The following is a 14,954-nucleotide window of genomic DNA, read 5'->3' on the forward strand; positions in this document are numbered from 1 at the left end:
TGCGCGCGTCTTAGCAAAGCGCCATAGACTTGATGGTACATTTAACCTTGTGCCATTTAATGTTGTCAACGACGCAGTGTTGTTGGCACGTACATAGGCATTACATATATTTATGTGCATGTGGGTGTGTGTTGTCATATATATGCCACGTTTTGCTGTAAGCAACAACAGTTAGTGTCTCTGTAGTTGGCGTAAGTAGTTTGGGCGACAGCGCCTGAAGTTACTGAGCTACCAAAGAGAACACATACATACGTATGCGCGCTCTTATTAAAACACATAAGTTATTGTGGCAGCGTAAGTTCATTTCACTACTTGCTCTACACTCCAAACTGCTGCTACTTTCCTTTGTGGCAGCTATAAAACACATTCGTTTGATTTGCATGTTTTTATAGTGCTACGCCCACACGAACACACGCACAGATACCACACACACACACATATATGTATACATGCACACTGCAACATTCTGTGTCCTTTGGCTGCTTATGCGCCTGAAAATATGCAAATTTTGCACTTACGATTTATTTGGCGCGTGCAATAAATTTCATTTATTTCGATGAAATATGACTTTGTTGGGTGTAAATGTTTTGAGTTGCAAAGCAAACACACACATGAAATGGTAAAAATACATGCATACATATAAATGTTGACACTAAAAGATGCTGCTTGGCGAATTCAAGTGGCAGAATGTAAACGGTACAAATATAGTCTGTTGTAGTGGCAACATTGCAACAACAACAATATTTGCAGTTTGTCTTTTAATTTTTTACATTTTACAACTTTTGTGCAACACTCTGCCACTATCTGCGTTTTAAATTTGTTGTTGCTCGCTACTTAAAATTCATGCCATTTCGAGTCTTCACAGTTTTGTTGCTGTTTTCTATCCACTTTTTATTGCTATGTTTTATAAACCAAAGGCGTGTGAGCGAAGAAAGGCGGCTGGGTTTTCAAAAATTAATCTTTGTTTGACTTGTAGCGAAGATGAATCGGCAAAAATCATTATATGTATGGCCGTAAGGGTGATTCAAAAAAATTTTTTTTTTCGTTTGATACTCTGAAAAATAAGTTCCTAGACACCTCTAAGAAAGCCCCTCCAAACATGAGTTTTTAATTGTAACGGGAAGGTCCTCCTACATACAGTTTTCTATTTTTTCTTATTATCAGATAGAAAAATTTATATCTCGCTGCCAACTACTTGAAAAAATATCTTGTTCCTTAGATTTTGTAGCAAATTGAATGCTCTACAAAAAGTTATGATTTTTTCGTAAACCCAAACGTTTAAAAGATGTTAACAGTTAAAGTTTGATTATTTTTGGGAAAATTTTTTATTTCTTATGAATTTTATAACTCAATGAAAAAAAAATTGGGACTTATAGGCTTTCTTTGAGGTGTCTAGGAACCTATTTTTCAGAGCACCAAATGAAAAAAAAAATTTTTTTTTAGATCCACCTTAATATGCATTGATGTTTGACGATGAATATCTCGTAAACGCTTAACTTAATCGAAAAATCATACGAGACCTTTTTTATAGAGCAGTAAATTTCCTACAAGACTATGAGTTTCATCATTCAGTTCTCATCAGTTTTTGATGATAGATAATGTGAAATTGAAAATAATACCGTCTTTTTCTCACCAAGAAGCTGCTTATTTGTCGGAATGGTCGACAAACGGATTTCAGCATATTTGGCATACAAATTGAGCGATCGGAATTAAGTGCTTATATGAAAAACTTTTTCATTTGACGAGATATCTGTAATATGAAATATGGCATGGATTATTGCAGAAAACTATGGCTCGGAGTCGCTGTATTACATAACTGGCATACAAACAGTCGGATCAACGTTCTTGTAAGGAATACTTTTTTTATCTGACGGGTATTATAGCTTTGGTGCCATCGAAATAAACGATTGTTTTTAATTCAACTTTTGAAGACTTTTATCTAAGGTCAGTCTTTTAAAGCCAATACTAAAACAGCGAAGCTGATGCTTGACTCAGTATTATTTGAGTAATCACCAAAAATTAACACCAGCAAAAAGAAAATACCTCAGATTTTATCGTTTTTCTTCAAGAAAGACGAAAACGCAAGCCAGGCGGCTGAAAGTCCTGATACTGTAACTGCCAATCAAAGATGCTCCACACTTTGGAAGAATGTCGATAAAGTATTCTAGAACGTCCGACCACTGTTTCGATTGCTCAATTGATTTTGAACCATTTAAATAAGATTGGATACAATACGAAACTCGACATTTGGCTGCCACAAGAACGAGTTGCTGCTGAATTGCGATAAAAGAAATCCATTTCTAAAGCAGTTGGTTACTGATGAAAACGATCATTTTCGAATCGCTAAAAGTGGCTGAGCCAGTATTGTTGGTAAGAAAAGGTTTGTTACGTGTCTGTTGGGATTGTGAGGACATCTACTGTGAGCTGCTGCTAAGTAAACACATATGTTTGACATTTATATAATATACGAAAAATTAAATGTTTTACGGTATTATCATGAAATCGGCAACAGCAGTAAAGCAGATTTTTGTCGCGAGTGCGAAAAAGTTCAAAAGACAATCTTCAGGCTTCCTGGTATAAGTGAAGGTTTATTTCAGTTATGCTGAGATTACCGAAGACATCTTCATCTTTTTTAATGGCGTAGACACCATTTACGCGGTTATAGCCGAGTTAACAACAGCGCGCCAGTCGTTTTTTCACAATTTGTCGCCAATTCGAGATATCAAGTGCAGCCAGGTCCTTTTCCACCTGATCTCTCTAACGGAGTGGAGGTCTTTCTCTTTATCTGCTTCCCCCGGCGGATACTGCGTCGTATACTTTCAGAGCTGGAGTGTTTTCGTCCATTCGGACAACATGACCTAGCCAACGTAGCCGCTGTCTTTTAATTCGCTGAACTATGTCAATGTCGTCGTATATCTCGTACAGCTCATCGTTCCATCGAATACGATATTCGCCGTGGTCAATGCGCAAAGGACCATAAATCTTTCGCAGAACTTTTCTCTCGAAAACTCGCAACGTCGACTCATCAGTTGTTGTCATCGTCCAGGCCTCTGCACCATACAGCAGGACGGGAATTATGAGTGACTTATAGAGTTTGGTTTTTGTTTGTCGAGAGAGGACTTTACTCCGCAATTGCTTACTCAGTCCGAAGTAGCACCTGTTGGCAATAGTTATCCTGCGTTGGATTTCCAGGCTGACATTATTGGTGGTGTTTATGCTGGTTCCAAGATAGACGAAATTATCTACGACTTCGAAATTATGACTGCGGGTACGGGGAGACCCCTCCGGGTTCGAGGGGAAACCGAATATACCCGCGGTAAGGCATGCCTGTCGTAAGAGGCGACTAAGATCCTGGCCACCAGTCCAGAGCTGTATGGAAGCTCAACTGGTCGTAGCTTCGGCTACGAGGTCATACCAAACACTTTAACCTGGTACCACGAGGAGCAGTAGCCCCTGGAGGTAACTCCAGTCTGCTCATTGGGTGTGGCCCCTTGGGGATTCGTGGTGGTTGTGGTTAAAACCCAAATCGCGGGAAGAACTGACTTTGTCAGTCGAATGTGGAGTTGCATTGCAACCGGGTGCCGGACCCAAAGTATGGCAGAGGTTTTAGATGGGCCTCGAGCCCTACCAAGGTGGTTAGTGTGTCCATGCCACACTGCCAATTGGTACTGAAAATGCTTACCCAATTTTCAGGGCGCTGATCGACGCATTGTATTGATCCGTTGTGCTTTTGAGCACCGTGGTGTTAAGCTGTCGACAGCAGGATCCCACGTTAAACACAATCAGACGTTGGCAGCAGTGACATTGGCGCCAAGTCGTGAGTTCGACGACTGTTTGTTTAATGATAGGAGATATTTCGTCTTGCCCTCGTTCACTACCAAACTCATTTGCTTTGCTTCCTTATCCAGTCTGGAGAAAGCAGAACTAACGGCGCAGATGTCAAGATCATCGGCGTACGCCAGCAGCAGTACACTCTTATAGAAGATTGTACCTGTGCGATTAAGTTCTGTAGCTCGAATAACTTTATCCGGCAGTAGAGTGAAGATGTCGCACCATAGGGAGTCGCCTTGTCTGAAACCTCGTTTGGTATCGAACGATTCGGAGAGGTCCTTCCCGATTCTGATGGATCTGTTGGTATTGCTCAACATCAGTTTACACAGCCGTATAAGTTTTGTGATGATACCAAATTCAGACAAAGCGGTATAAAGGCAGCTCCTTTTCTTGCTGTCAAAAGCAGCTTTGAAATCGTCTTCATCGATGGTGGTCTGTGTCGATTCTCTTTTCACGGGTCTTTTCCAAGATTTGGTGCATGGTGAATAACTGGTTGAATATCAGTTGTTGATTTACCAGGTCTAAAGCCACACTGATAAGGTCCAATCAGTTTGTTAACGGTGGGCTTTAATCTTTCACACAATACGCCCGATATACGTAAAACCTTATACGCGATGTTAAGAAGGTTTATCCCACGGTAGCTGGCGCAGATTGTGGGGTCTCCCTTTTTGTGGATTGGGCAGAGCACACTTAAGAGATCGTCTCAGTGTGTGATCCTCCGAAAAATCATTGATTTTCGCAACATGTATGTTTAATGTTGAAATTAACTAATCGGTCCGGTTTTTTTTATAAATAAATACATTCATGACAAATATAGAACGTAATGATTTTTTTTAATGTTTATTTATTGGGTGCACAATAATTAAATAAATTGTTGAAATGACACGTATAGAAAAAGTCCTGAATCACACGGGTAATTGCTATTCGCATCAATTTCTATCGTCGTCGATTGGGCAATCCGGTTCACCCTCCTCTCCTGAAAGTGTAAATAGTCAAAAGTGAGAACTACATGCAAAATATATATAATTTTTTATTATACACGTCAATATCAATCGTCTTTATGATAAATGGTTCCAACATGTCGATGGCACTAGCTATATAGCGCTTGAGGCCATCACTTAATTAAGGCGAACTTTTAACGACTTCATGATATCAAGAAATAGGCCAGTTAATTGCCAACGAAATGTTTTTTTTACAAGCGAACTCGGCTGACTAGTTGAAATCAAGCGAATAGAGTATTCAGGTCTAAAATTTCGAATATCGCACAGTTTTTGGTAAATAAAAAAAAATAAAAGCAATTTATATTTCTACCATAAATTTTTTAACATTTGTTATTTCATTTGGCCTGATTTTAAAATATGGCAAATAATGTAAATGAGTCGATGACCTATAATATAAATTATTAAAATACCAAATATATGTAATTGAAATCCATTAACGGTTTTGATACATAATTGAATTGTTACGCAATAACTTTCATAAAAAAGAATCACATAAATTTAAGGTGTTTCGAAGGAGTATAAAATATTCAGCTGCACCCGAACTTAGCATTTCTTTGCTTTTTTGTCTCTTTATCTTCTTTAAGTAATAAAAGTTCATTGCCACTAAAACGGCACCTTTTATTTTCATTAACGTTTATGTGTGGCTATAATTTCTTCAATGTATTATGGTTATTTTGCAATTATATAAAGTTACACACAGTTCGAATATGTGAACTGGACAATTAGCGCAGCAAAAATGATTATATACATACCTAATTGCCCCCTATGAAGGAATATGTAAGAATAAATCAGTATAATATACTTTTATACCCTATTTGGTTCGTATTTTTATATACATGCACACACATGTACATATAAAAGCTCCATAAAAGTAAATGGGAATTTCAATTATCTTTATTTCTAAAAGAGTGAAACTAATTAACAGCTTTTATATCCGCATGTGAAAATTGTACAGCAGCAAGCAAAAAGAGCAGCCAAATAAAGCTAGAATGTATCTAGAGCAGAACAGCATGTTGCTAAAGCGAACATTTATGCGCTTATATATTCGTAAATGTTTGTATGGAGGCTTGTATGTATATATGTATGTATATGTGAAAGTGTCTATGGCTTTGTGTGCGTCTGCTGTGGTAAATAATTGCCATAAGGCACAAAAGAATTTTCGCTCAATAAAGCTTAAATCAATTTTACGCAATTTGCAGTAACCGCTATGGAGCAGTCGGCATACAAAGCGTTTTAGCCAATTTCCGTTATAGCTACAACTATACAGACATAGTACATATGTATGTGCAGAGGTTATATTTATTATATTGAAACTATGTGTGTGTTGAATTTGTGGACTGCGTGTATATATATTTTTACGTATGAATCGAAGTTCGCATCCTTAGCCAAAGGATTCAGCATTGTTGTCTACCAACTGGCTGCACGGCAAAGCGGAAGCGTGCTTGTCGACGAAAGTGCGGTTGAGGGCGCAGCGGATTGCCTACAGATAGGCGGTTAGACATTCATCAAACATAACTGTGGCGCATCGGAGCATGAAAAATTATCTAAATTAAAAATCAACACACCGAACAACCGCAATATGATCCCTGTGAACTCTGGCGCGTAGGTACACGGGCTGCTGCTGCCAGTCAACGATGATTTGAGTTTGCAGAGCTCGCGTGCGGTATTAGCAGTCCTAGCTGGCGCATGAGCTTTCCGGCAGCATAGGAATTATGAAAAAAATGTACTACAATTTTTTTCTGGCAACCATTGCCAACGATTTTTAGCTGGCGGAAATATGGCTTAGCGCAAAAAATGATTTTTCAAATATTTGCGTGAGCGAAAGAAGGCGAAAGCGTACTGTGGCAAGCACAATTGGCGTTGCATGCATGTTGCTCAAAAAGCGGAAGTCTGGCAGCTACAATACACTTCTACATACATATACACATATATATATGTATTTATGTATTTAAATGCAACATAGCGGCTATGCATATCCTCCTGTGTCTGCTTAGCGACAGATATGTGTGCCTCGGTAACCTAATTTTTCCCACACAAAAGCCGATTGCCAACACAGGAAAGGAAAAAAATCGAGAATTAAATCTCCCAACTGTCTATGGATATAATAAGCCACTGTGTGCACAATTTTAGCTATATTTTTTTCTTATTACACATTCAAACACACTCGTATTCACTTGCCTGTGTGCTAAATGCTCTGGCGCACACATCTCTCTCCATCGATAGCGTTCGTAGCGCTTCATGCGTTTATTGCTTTGAACAAAGGCAGCGCGATTTGGTTCATTTCACGGCTTTACCACCGCAAAGCGCTCACTTCAACCGCAACTGCGATTCTGTACTCTCACACCGCCTACTAGGTACGTATACGCCCCCACCACCGCTTCCAAGCTTTGAATATGCGTTTGTACTGAGATATAATGCTCGCTGTATAGATATGCGTATGTGTCGAATATACATATTCAGCCCCACATACACTGTGGCTCAAGGCTACAAGCGCAATTATCTTGCATTGATATCGCTTGATACCTCGATTAAAAATCGACAAAAAATATATTTGCGGTTAAAATTATTTTACTTGTATTTTTTTATCCCATATACTCTTCTACAATGGTAAGAGTGATATTCAAAGCAGACACTTTAAAGCCGGAGTTTTGAGGTTCTATAGTCTTTGCTTTCAGTTCAACTTGTCCCTGCTTTCTGTTTAATATGACGGTATTAAGACAGAATTCTAAATAAAATTTGAGCAACATGCTTCGCAAGAACTTTAGCAAGTGTGACCCTTATTTAATAAAATCCTTCTCTAAGATCTTCTTTATATATAATTTCCAATAATATAGTCAGATCTTAAGGCAATCCGTTACATTAGTAACGTTTGATACCTTCTTAATAAGGTTATTGTTCCAACTAAAGCCAACTACAGGAAAGCATTGTTTCAATTCAGAGAGTTAACAGTACCGACTTAAACTAGCTAGACTTTAGGTTTAAAATACTCTTCCCTGATTTTAGGGTCATAAAATATATAGTTTCCGAATAAAGGAATAAGCACGAACAATGGGCAAATACAGTTACAATCGAAATCTTGTGAATATTCTAGATAGTCTGCCTCTCTGAAGCTCTATTAATTTAGTTTTTTTTATGTCATCAAAATACGTCAAAACCGAAATAATATTCACGAATTTACTACTTGTATGTTCCTATTAATTGGACGACATGTGTATTTGTACCTATTTGCGCTCAATCTCCCCTTGGCGTAAATATTATTTCTGCCCATATGAGCGGAACAACGCTTATCTCCATCACCTAATTTTTTAGCATTCTCTTAGCTTGTGAGATGCTATTAAAATATTGGTTTGGGTACGTAATGCCTGATAGGTGGTGTGAGAAGGTGATGGCGCAACGATAATATGTAGGGACATGATATTAACATCTATATATACTGTGTCTGTATGTTTTCGCTATGATATCAGTTGTTACATTAAAACCAATTGAGCTTATACGTCGCCGTTTAATGTGAATATCATCGAACTAATAAACATCAATTTATCTCGCATAACATCAACGGGAGTATGTGTTTTATCGAGTTTCCCACTTTATCGCTTTCACTTTTTCCACATCTCCTACGAATATACCTTCATATGTGGGGTTGGTGTGTTTATATATTTAACACTTTTTTTTGATTTTCGCTCGATTTGGCACATTTTCGCGCTCTGATTTTTCATATCCCTAGATATTTCAATAAATTGTGCGCAATTTCCCGTCTTCTGCTTTTTAGTTTGAGTTACCTTTATTTTTACTTTAACTTTTTATTGAATTTAAGTATTTTCAGATTTGAAGAAACATGAAATTTCTGTCGGTAAGACACATCTGCAGTAGTGGGTTATGTAAGATCAAGGACGTCATCAATGAAATTAAAAACTTTCCTCTTGATGCTACATATTGGGATATTCTGCTTGTAGAAAATATCTGAAGAGCCAACTGTTAAGTAATTTCCTACATTTCTTAACAGAGATGTTTTAAGAGAGGACCTTGCCAGATTTTAACAAACATCCTGCTCTCTTCAAAGACCACACAAATTTGGCGTAATTTTTAAGCAGCCGAGTGCATAGCTTTCTGAGTTTCTTTATCTAACTTAATGGTAAATTCCGTAACTAGAAAAATAGTGCACCAATACAAAATTCCACTGTTTAAATACGATTTTCCTAAATTAGCCAGTTTCGCTAACTGGTTTATATCAATATTCGTTATTGGGAAGGCTAAGTTGAGTATATTTTACATTTCAGCAATTCAGTGAAAATTAAACTTTCGCTCAGCCGACTTACTTACCAACTATGTTTTTTCTCGGTGGGTTTTTAGTAAGTTCCGCCAAACCGAGAGAGGACGTGGAATGAAGAAGTGAAGTGACAACTGTTCTCAAGCTATTTTATTAAATCGTTTGACAATTATTCGATCAACAAGAATTTTTTTTTGCAATAAAGCGCTTTATCGACGCAATTCGGAATCCAAATTTTTGCAAACGCGGGCTTGAGGAGAAGATAGGGATTTTTTGATCACTGGCTATCAATGCGATAGTGCCGAAACAAATTTTTTTCCACAGTCAAATTAACTGAAAACAAAGTGAAGAGTAAAACCGTAAGAAAAAACCCGTAAGAAACAAGACTGTACGTTCGCTATTTATAGCCTAAATTTAGGTTTTGATTAAAATAACCTTGCTGATGAATTGTGCTTCGCACATTTTGCGCCGAAGTACGTTTATGGGGAGTTGAATTGTTGCATATTTTTTGGCATCTTCTTTGAATAATGAAAAATGGTTTATTCGTTTTTTTGTTATGAAATAATAAAAAATCAAGAAAAATGATGCAAAAAAAATTAAGCACAATTTTTTTGGCAAATTATCGATTCTGCATTATCCGAAGTAGGGATGGATTATTTGCGATAATGAGCGACTCCAAAACTGATTTCGTTTGCAAAGTTTCATAACGATAAGTCGAATCGCTCACAGGGTACATTATGTAATTTTGAAAAGTGAAAGAATCAGATGGAATTTAAATTAGATTATATGGGAAGTGGCTTGGAACATATAAATGTTAAGGTATTATAACATTAAAAACCAAATTTGATTCACATCGGTTGTTTAGGTCTTGAGATATGACATTTCATCGAAATGTGGACGATGCCACCACCATCGTTCATTTTTGACTCCGGCTCCCATAAAGGAATCTTGTATCATACCAGGTGGGTCAAACCCACAAGTGTAATATGTAGTGCCTGTGGAGTATTTGTTAATTTTGCAGTGCCGGGTTTTAAAATAATTTGTCCTGAACCAATTTGGATACTGCATTTAAAATAGTTTAGGAGATATGTGCATTTTTTATCTTTAGCCCACAGATACCGCTTTCTACTGCAATCCTTAATTTAATGGTTAGTTAATAGATTTTCAGGGAACACGTCAACCAAGTTTTATCAAGTTACCTTAATATTTACTCAAGTTACAGCTTACATGGACAGACAGGCAGTCAGCTGGATTTCAACTTGTCTCGTAATTCCCCATATCTAACTCGATTAGTTTAAGATGATACCAATAACCGTTAAGTAAACAAAACTACTATACTCTTTAGCAACATGTTGCAAGGGTATAAATATCAAACGAGATACGTTTGATATGTGATATTAACTCCACCGAAAAGGCTAATTTTAAAATATTGAGTTAATGTGAAAAATGTCATCCAAAGAATCGGAAATCATTTTATTAGCGAAACGCCGACCATAGAGGGTCCGGCACTCGAAGTGTTAATTAAAAAAGCCATAAATTCGCTTTGGAAAAATTTTTTTACTTATTTTAAAGTACATAATGTGTGAAAGTAATCATAAATTCAGGACCAATTCACTTTTGCTCGATATGACCACCTTTTGCCTTAACTATGGCCTTGAGATAAGCTGCCCGAATGTGACTTGCCGGTATTTTGGCCCACTCACGGACAATGGCTTTCTTCAGCATCTCGAGACCTTGCTCTCTTTCTTGGTTCACTCGCGCTTTGTGAGATAGTGCTGAGTCTTGTTGAAACGTCCATGGTTTGCGATCGAAATGTTTGTGTGCCCAGGGCTTCAAAGCAGCCTCCAGAACACTTTCCCGATAATATGTCGCATTTATTTTGACGTCAGGCTAGATGAAAACAATTGGAGAGCGCTTATCTGCGGTGACAGCGGCCCAAACCATTATTTGGGGAGGGTGCTGCCTCCTGGTGGCCAACCGATGACTTAGATTCTCGTATGAACGGTCGGTCAAGTAAACCCTATCATTTTGAGAGTTTACGAATTGCTCAATTGGAAAAATTTTCGTCAGAAAACACAATGTTCGGAATTTGACCGCTTTCGGCCAAGCGAAGCAACTGCTTCGCTCTCTCAAGTCTTACTTGTTGCTGCTTCGGTGTGAGATCATGGGCCTTTTGGAACTTGTAAGGCTTGACTTGAGCTCATTTTTCAATATACGTCGGATGCTGCGGTCGGATATTTTCAGTTCTTTAGCCATTTGATTGGCACTTCGCCGTGGATTTCGCTCAAGTCGCTTCTTCACTTTCCAAATCATCTCACGTGACGTTGCAGTCTTTTGATGACCGCCTCCATGGCGCTACCAGTATTATTGTAACGAGTGATTGCGATAAACAAAAACTTTATTCATATTAAGATGTTTGAGCTCACGAACAATTGCTGGCTGTGATTTTCAGCTAAATATAAAGCAATCACACTATTACGTTTGAATTCCATCCCTGATCACTTTTTTTGCGTTCACTTTTGACAAAACGCTTTTGTTCACTTGTGAACAATACTCCGAACTGTCATTCAGCAAATTTATAAACAACTGATTCCAGTGCGACAGCTGCGCGAACGGTCTGAAGTTGGTTACACTTCGAGTGTCGGACCCTGTATACAATTTCTTGAGGTTGAATGTTAAATCTCGATAAATCGGCGTGAACGTATCACAAATCTACGTGTTTTATTTCTATCTCCGCGAATTTAGATAGATATTTAGAAGTCAATGTTCAAGGAAGTCTAGCCTTGATCTGGCAATGTGGGCACATTCAAAATTCACTGGACCTCATGCAAAGAAATTTCAGCCAGATTGAGCTTGCGACTGCGCATTACATCATTACATTACCGTGGCATTGATAAAGTCCTACACCAAAAGCTTACTGTGTCTTCAGAATAATTTAATGACATTTATGTTTAGTTAGTATAAATAGATGTGAGTCCATAATGCTCGGTATCGCTATTCCTTCAATTTTTTCAGTATTTTTTTTATTAAGATGTGTGAAATCTACGTTTCCAAATTACTATGGGTGTAGTTTGCATGCTAAGACCTTAAACACATTTTATAAAATTATTCGCTTGTGTATGCTTAATATATTCCTTTATTCTCTAAGAAGATTCCTGAAGTCAAATTATATACGCAAGTTGTTATAACTTTACCAAAAATAAGTATTTGTTACTGTTGTATATCTGCATAGAGATAAAAAAGCAACAAACCGAATAATACTCAAGTTTCTAATTAATTACAGGTAACATACATCCTTTACATTTATTTAACATTGTCCTTGCAAAGACTCTTTACGCTTAAATGCTGTTTCTGCAGCAATTCATTTACTTTTTTAAGCTTCACCCTAATTTGCCTTTCATGTGAATTTACTCGTCCTTGTTAGTTGCAAGCACTTTATTTCAATGTGGGTATATTTGTGGGTATGTGTGCGGCTGTCTACAATTGCTCGGTGTCCTTGTCAATGTTTAAAATGCACAAAATCTTCTGTTGCTGCCGCTCATCTTCGTCTTCTTCTTACTCTACACTTAACTATGAATAAATATGAAATATGAAAATATGCATGCAAATTTTCTGCGGAAAATGTCTTCACAACAAATTGTCGGCAGCAAAAATTGGTTGCCGTGAGCGACAATTACCTGGTAATGCGGCATGTGCGCTGGCGCCTCGTACACCAACAGAACAAATACTCGCATACCGTAAAAGCAGCAGCTGAAAATGCTTTAAATTTATTTTGCGAAAAATTTCGACGCAAAACTTTTGTTTACCTGTGAGTTTTTTTGTTTACCGTTGTTCTTCGTGGAAATTTGCAGTTCTCTCATTTATTGTTGTGCCACATTGTGCTTTAACCACGTCACACAGCGCAAGCATGGCCACATCAAAAATGGGATTGTAGCACAACAAAAGGCCTACAGGCGTCAAGTCGGTCAGTTCTTTCATTCCTTCATTCCATCCTTTATTGTTATGCTTGCGTATTCACTAATTCATTCATTCATTGAAAGCCATAGGAAAAAAACATATACGCATGTGTATGCCCGACACTAGGCGCAAGGCGGATTTTGTTTCTCATTCCATTTTCTTTACTCGTGCTTTCGGCCAAATAACGCCGGCCAGACGTTGACAGTGACATGTGAACGCGCTGAATTTTTTTTTTGTATTTCATTTTTTCTGGAGTAGTCAAGAATTTAGTGAGACGGATTTTAAGATAAATCTTCAAGACTTATGCGTCACACTATGCGCTGGCAGCTTGCATGGGTGTGCAAACTCTCTTGGCTGTAATATGTACATATGTAAGATATAGCGATGAACAACTATTATATTAAGAATTACGCCCATACCTCTGAAAAGCTAGTAAGTTCAAATATAAATTAACAATGTTGTATATACTCGTATTTGCAAACTATGAAGACAGAACTGAAAAAAAAGAGTCCTCACATAGTCATCTCTGATTAAACAGTTTTATTTTGTGTGAATAGGGGAAATGGAAAACTATATTTGAGTCATTAAGAAAGCATTTGAGGCTTCACTGAAAAAATTAATCACGAAATCGTAGACTCAGGTATGGAAAGATTGATGACCCTCCCACAATTAGTACATAACATTTGGAACAGGAAGTTCTATGGTTTAGAAAGATATTTTTTAATAAGATACGAAAAAATAACAACTTGTGATATAAATATATCACTGTTAATCTCTTAGCAGTTCGACAGCGCCTGTGGTGATGCAGTTTCAGAATACGGATGCTTTTATCTTTCTTCGTGCATTATCACCTTGCCTTGGTCTTCAGCAAACCTCCTTCGTTGCCCTCTATTCTCAACTACGTCAAAGTTTTGTTGTGACGCTGTGAGGCTTTTTTTCTTAACTTGCTGTCCCTTTGTTGCGTCTCCAAAGTTCTCTAGTTTTCCTAACTGTCGACTGCAATCATTCTCATATTCTTCGCTGAAATTTACACGTACCAACTTTTTCGACACTCCTTTTCGCTAGCGTATTAACAAAGGACTTCTGCTACTTCAGCGAAAGCATGTGTGTTTGTTGAGTCTGTTGGCCAAGTCCAAGTCCTTATAGGTGTGAATTGTCGAAACAGTAAACAAAAGCATTTCTCTACTTACCACTTTTTCGTTTTTGTTTAAGTTTTGTTTTTTTAATTCTTATTTCTCTTTCTTTTTATTTCTTACTTATTTTATTGCGTCGGTTTATTTTTTTCACTACCTAGCGGCATACAACTTTGTGTGCCGTTCTTGTTTTGTTTTCTGGATGTCTTTCTTTTCTGCCCCAGTGTTTCTTATATCGTAGATTTCTCATTGTCTACAGAAGTTAGCTTTTTACTTACTTTTGTTGCTGGATCGTTTCTGCTGTCTTCCTTTTTACTCTGTGTATTCATATTGTGTGAACTTGTAGCAAAACTTGCTCGAGTTTTGTAGGTTCATCCATTCTTCTCGTTTGCTGCCTTCTTAGCGCCGCTCGGCCACTCGTGCGAAGCACACTGAATTTGTAATTGCAATGTCGGTTAATTAAATACAGTTTTACTTTATTTTCCCCTGTTGTTTGTCTACCCGCAAGTTCCAGTCGCATAGTCAGTTGGCAACTTGCAACACATTCAGTAGTGTGCACCTTGTGATACTGATTCATTGTATTTAGTTCCCTTTCATCTCCTTCGTTTGGCTGCAACTAGTCCTTCGCTCCACTCGAGTAATTCGCTAAGACAATCCCATTTATGAAGTTTTATGTTCTACAATATTTTCGGTGTTTAAATTATCTGTCTGTCCTACGGCATTTCGCTATTTTTTGTTGCAGACTACGAAATACGAGCCGTATAT

The sequence above is a fragment of the Bactrocera neohumeralis genome, chromosome 6, assembly GCF_024586455.1.
Source record: "Bactrocera neohumeralis isolate Rockhampton chromosome 6, APGP_CSIRO_Bneo_wtdbg2-racon-allhic-juicebox.fasta_v2, whole genome shotgun sequence".
NCBI classification, from domain to species: Eukaryota; Metazoa; Arthropoda; class Insecta; order Diptera; family Tephritidae; genus Bactrocera; species Bactrocera neohumeralis.